The sequence below is a fragment of the Pteropus vampyrus genome, unplaced genomic scaffold (assembly GCF_000151845.1).
Source record: "Pteropus vampyrus isolate Shadow unplaced genomic scaffold, Pvam_2.0 Scaffold518, whole genome shotgun sequence".
Taxonomy (NCBI): Eukaryota; Metazoa; Chordata; class Mammalia; order Chiroptera; family Pteropodidae; genus Pteropus; species Pteropus vampyrus.
The window spans coordinates 279,705-286,000 of record NW_011889299.1 but is presented as its reverse complement, the minus strand read 5'-3'; positions in this window follow the sequence as shown (position 1 = coordinate 286,000).

Here is a 6,296-nt window from a genome sequence, read left to right as displayed (position 1 = left end):
CTGTCCCAGCCCCCAGGCTCTGCAGAGGCAGGGATGGAGTGGGGGAAGGGGTCAGCAGCCAATCATATCTCCCACAGCCTTAGGCATCTGCACCTGGTCTAACCAATCCCCTCTGCACAACAGCTCACTCAGCCTCTGCTCACTCCTCCCCTCCTTGCTCTGCCCAGCAACAGCAGAAGGGAGGTTTAAGGAGGAGTGGGAGGAGGCCCTGCAAACTCCCAGCCCCTGGCAGCAGTGGAGCTGGGCCCCAGGCTTACTCTATAGAGGGAGGTTAAAACAATACTTACAGTTCCTGGAGCCCAGGCACAATGTCCCTAGGGGCCCTCAAGACTGTGCAAGCCCAGCTCTCATGGACGGGAACTCATATATTACAGAGATCCTGCTCCTTGGAGCCTTGGGCCACAGGCCAGTCTAGATCACTCCACGGCTCTGGGGGCAGCTCCTGGACTGACAGTGTGAAGGCAGAGACACAGTTCTGGGGGAGGAGATGGACATTGAACAAACAACCGCACAAATGCCTATTTAACTAGAAACAGTGATAAGGCCTTGGAAGGAAAAGAGCAGTTTGTTATGTGGGAGAATAAGAAGGGGCCTGATTTAGACCAGCTTTTACAGTTCTTGTTGGTTTCATTTCTCTTTGTCCAGATTTACGATGGCTATTTTTTTTCATTACTTTGCCCCCAGAGGCCTCCCACCTGTTGAGAAAAACGCGGTGTTCATTATTGATGTGAGCAGCTCCATGTTTGGCACCAAGATGAAGCAGGTAACAAGGGCCTCGGGGACCTTTCATAGTTCTTCTAAGTCTCAGCAAGCAGACGATGCTGGAACATTGGTTCCCTGGGGCCAGAGGCCCTATATTCCAACGCCCTTGGATCTTACAGGTCTGGGCCTACCTTAGGGTCCTGGTACGTTACATATCTGGAGCCATGTAGACCTGGAGCCACAGAATTTGAGGAATATTAAAGCATTGGACCATGGGACTTGAAACCACTGAGATTCTCAACCACAAAACTCCTGGGCTCATAAGGTCTCAGAATCAAGTGCCTTTGAGCTAGAGTACTCTGTATCGTTAAATGTGAGTCAAGAAAAGTACTTATGTATTTTAGACTCTGAACATTTCTTATGCCACAGGTTTTTGCTTTTATTATCATTTTTACTTCAAAGCCAGAAGAACACAGTGTACTAGTAATGTGGGGAGGAGGCAAGAAAATTAAAATATTTATCAAACTACATTCAGTGACTGTAATATGCTGCTCAGCCCTGCAGCCAGGCCAGGAGGTTATCTGCAGAACAAAGGAAGATTTCTGCTGGGATTGCTAACAAGTCATTCCCAACACATAGGAGGGGGAAACAGGAACCAAGTGTCATTCCCTATGGCTAAAACCGTGGGGAACCTATTGATTAAAGGCTGGGAACTGCCAACAGGGCCTTCATTCTACATATTCTTACCTTTTCACGCAATCTCTTCCCCTTCCTCACTGCATGTCCATATCAAAGAAGATGGGTTAACGAAGTTTTTAAAACTATAACGCACAAGTTTTAAAGTATGAGGTATACACTGTATTCACTGAACACTCAGGGTCCCTTTAGTGCCTTTGCTCTGTTCCTCTCACTGTCCTTCTCACACTCTGCCTCTGTGAGAAGACCACACTCTGCCTATGGAGTGTTATCCCTTTTCTAATAAACTTTCCTTTTGACTCTATCTTTGGCATGTGTATTGAATTCTTTTTATACTCTCTGCCAAAAGACTTTCTTCTTCTGTCAGTGCATGGCTTGGTCTATCCCCCACTCAGGAAAATTTGTTCTGTCCTGCATTACTTGCAGTAGAGTGCTTTGAAACCATAGAGTCCTGGGTCCATCTAGACTTACATTTTGTAACCCTTTTATCAGAGCACCCTTGAAACAGAATATTGTAGCCATAGGCTAAAGAGATTTTGACTTTAGAGCCTGGATAGTTAATGTTCTTGAAAGAGTATGTTGAACCTTAATACTCTGGGGCTCTAGAATTATAAGTTTCAAGTGTCCTGGGACAGTACTGCCTTTTTATCTTAAAACTTTGAACCATAGTACTCTTGGAATGCAAAGTATAGGATGCAGGATCTACTGAATTTTACCATCATTGGTGCCTGGATGCTTAAGACCTCAAGAAGCCATTGGGCATTGAAGCTCTGTAATGTTAGGATACTTGACCTCATAAAGCCCTGAATAGTTAAGCCTAGATTTTTTAGCATTAGAATGATTTTCAGCCTCTGAACCATAGTATCTTTAGATAATCCTTCCTTTGCTGTGTCCAGTCTACTTTTAATTTTATATAGTAAGTAATTAATTTCAGATATTATATTTTTAGTATTAAAAGCAGCATGAGTGATTTCAAAGATATGTCACTAGAAAGTATCCTGAGACAAAGAAGTCCAAAATAATAATAAAAAATATTGTAAGGTGTTAGAAACATGTGGCAGAAAGACAAATGATGAAATATATTACCAAAGGATTTTAATAGCTGAGAGACACTAATTAACAAAAACACAAAGAAAACTACATTTAGGTAAACTGTTGAAAAACAGTGGAAATGAAAAAAATATTAAGAGCATTAAGAAAGAGTACCAGTGTCACATGGGGAGGAACTGAGTTGTCTGACTTAAGGGCTGGGCCTGGAGGGGCAGATTTCTTCTGGACAGAAGTGCTGGCCATAACCATTGTTCCTTTGTTGAGCCTTCTCCCTTCCCTGTGTGCGGATGCAGGCTGCGACAATATCTGATTCTCCATCAACCTGGTTAACACAGGTTGTTTTGCCTAGGTAATTCCCTGAGATCTTGCCTCTCCCAACTTGTGGACCAACCCAAGCAGCCTCCAGTGGGTTATTCCATACAACTGGCTGTGGACTTTCCTAAGGTCTCTCAAAACCTCACGAAACCCAAAGAAGCAGCATCCGGCCTCTGCATGCCTCACACCATTTGCTGAGCGACTTCCAGCATGACAGTAATGGCAGCTGGCCTTGGTTTCTGGCTTGGCTTTTCAAGGCACCTATAAGCCCAGCAGGGGTGGCAGTCATTTGCAGATTGCTTGGTGACTTTTACCAGGTAGCCCTGGAAGTGCATGGGCTATGGCTGACCTTGGCCTGGAGCTGGGCCTCTCCTCGGAGGTCCTTATGCTGGCACATCCAGTGACCTGCTTCAACCTGTGACAGAGCTAGAGCACCTGAGGAAGACATACCCAAAAGGCAGACAAGGAAGGCATCAGAGCCCTGCTAAAGTGAATGCTGCTCAGTAGGTTTGGCCCCTCATCGGCCAATCCTCACGACCAATCAACCCGAGGGTCAATTCCTCCCATCGATGTTCAAATTGCAACCAAACCTCAACTACAACAGGAGGGCACCCACAACCCATACAATGGACACACCTTGAGTACCGGGCTCAGGTGATCAGGGAAGACTGTGCCACTGGACCCCACAGGACACCTACTAAATAAAGACACTCTTCTAAGATCGGGAGACTTAGGAGCCCTACCTAATACGTAGAAACAAACACAGGGAGGCAGCCAAAATGGGGAGACAAAGAAACATGTTCCACACAAAAGAACAGAACAAAGCTCCAGAAAAAGAACTCAACAAAATGGAGACAAACAATATATCAGATGCAGAGTTCAAAACACTGGTTATAAGGCTGCTCAGTGAACTTAGCGGAAGAGTAGATGAACTCAGTGAGAACTTTAACAAAGAGATAGAAAACATAAAAATGGAGATAGAAAACATAAAAAAGTAAAGAAAAATATAGGTTATTAACTTTCATGAACATGTAAAAATTATAACTAAACTATTTGCAAATTGAATCCTATGATATATGGAAAGGATAATACATAGTGACCAAGAGAGGTTTATTCCAAGAATGTGAGTTAAGAAAACAATCAACAGAGTAAGGAGGCAACCTATAGAATGTGAGAAGATATTTGCAAACCTTATATCTGTTAGGAAGTTAGTATCCAAAATGTACAAAGAACCCTTATAACTTAACAGCAAACAAAATAAAACAAAATTAAAAAATGGGCTAAATTCATTCATGTTGTTGCAGATGGGAAGTTTTCATTCTTTTTTTTATGACTGAGTAATATTCCATTGTATATATGTACCACTTCTTGTTGTACAACTGAAACTAATGTAATATTGTATGCCAACTGTAATTGAACAATAAAAAATATTTAAAAATGGCCTAAGAACTTGAATAGACATTTTTTTAAAGAAGACATCAAATGAACAACAGATATATTGAGAGAGGAGAGGAGGCATCTGAAAGTAAAAATAGATACAAAGGAAGGGGCCTGCAGAAATAACCGACTCAGCTGGTTAAAACTGCTCTCTCTTCCCCCATTCTGCCTTATGCTCTTCGGTTAACATGTTTTCCACAGCTTCATCCCCCACCTCAAGGATTCTCTAGCCCCTTCCCTATCTCTGTAGCTGTGTATGAATGTCACAACTGTGGGGAACTGTTTGTTGTGTTAGAGCTTAGCCTTTGGATAAGGAACCTGCCGAGCGGGCAGGCATGACATCAATGAGTGCTGCTCCCTGTGTGTAAGCTAGGAGTCCCGTCTCTTTGTTCAAGAATCTGATAAAGGTGCTGATAACACCAAGGTCTCAGACTCTACAAAACAAACGACCTGTAAGACCAAGAGTCTGGAAATTCCTCCTCTGCAGCCCACCACCCAAAGCTCCCCCTCCCCACTCTGAGTAAGGAGGGACATGTAAAACCTCAGACAAAGGAATCACGCACCCCTTGCACAGACACTGCGAGGGTATATAAGCTGTAAGAAATCTAACCAAGGGGAGATCGTGCTTTGGGTCTGTTGAATGACCCACACTCTCCGCCGACATTAAATTCTCCTTCCTCTAACAAAGTTGTCTGAGCATCTAAATTCCTCCGTCGGGTGTTGCTTCCTGCAACAATATGAAAAAATGCTCAATATCACTAGTCATCAGGAAAATACAAATCCAAGGTACAATGAGATTTTACCTCACACTTGTCAGGCTGGTTATTATACACACACACGCACACATACACACACCCGCACACACATACACACACACATAGTAACAAGTGTTGGCGAAGATATGGAGGAATTGAAACTCTTGCACACCGTCGTTAGGAATGCAAAGTTGTGCAGCTGCTTTGGAAGACAGTATGAAGATTCCTCGAAATTAAAAATAGGGTGGGGGGGAGAGAAGGGAGAGGTAGATGGGGTAAAAGATGTCAAATATGTGGTGACAGAAAGAAATCTAACTATGGGTGGTGAACACACAATGTAAAAATATATATATATGCTTTACTGTTAAAATGTACAGCTGAAACTTACTGGATTTCATTAACCAATGTCACCATAAAAATTAATTAATTAAGTAATAAACCAAAAAAAAAAAAAAAAAAATAGAACTGCTATTTGATCCAGCAATCCCACCATTGGGTATATATCCAAAGGAAACAAAATCACTATCTTGAAGAAATATCTGCAATCCCATGTTCATTGCAGCACTATCCACAATAACCAAGATGCAGAAACAACATAAATATCCAGTGACACGTGAATGGGTGAAGAAAATGTGGTATATACGCACAATGGCATAATAGTCAGCCTTAATGAAGGAGAAAAATTCTGAAATATGTGACAATGCAGATGAAACTTGTGGACATTATGCTATTGAAATAATCCAATCATAGAAAGACAAATGTTAACAAGGAAACAGCAGCCTTAAATAACATACTAGATCAGTTGGATTTAATTGATATTTTTAGAGCATTTCATCCCAAAGCAGCAGAATATACATTCTTCTCAAGTACACATGGAACGTTTTTCAAGATAGACCACACGTTAGGCCACAAAACAAACAACAATAAATTTAAGAAGACTGAAATCTTATCAAGAATCTTCTTTGACCACAAAGGCATGAAACTAGAAATCAATTACAAGAAAAAACTGAAAAATACACAAACATATGGAAGCTAAATAACATGCTACTAAATAATGAATGGGTTAATAATAACATCAAGGAAAAAAATTAAAAGGTACCTTGAGACAAATGCAAATGAAAACACAATGACTCAAAATCTATGGGACACGGCAAAAACAGTCCTAAGTGGCAAATTCATAGCAAATTCGGCCTACCTCAAGATACAAGAAAAATCTCAAATAAACAATCTAACCCTACACTTAAAGGAACTAGAAAAAGAATAGCAAAAAAAGCCCAAAGTGAGTAGAAGGAAGGAAATAATAAAGATCAGAGCAAAAATAAACGAAATACACTCTTAAAT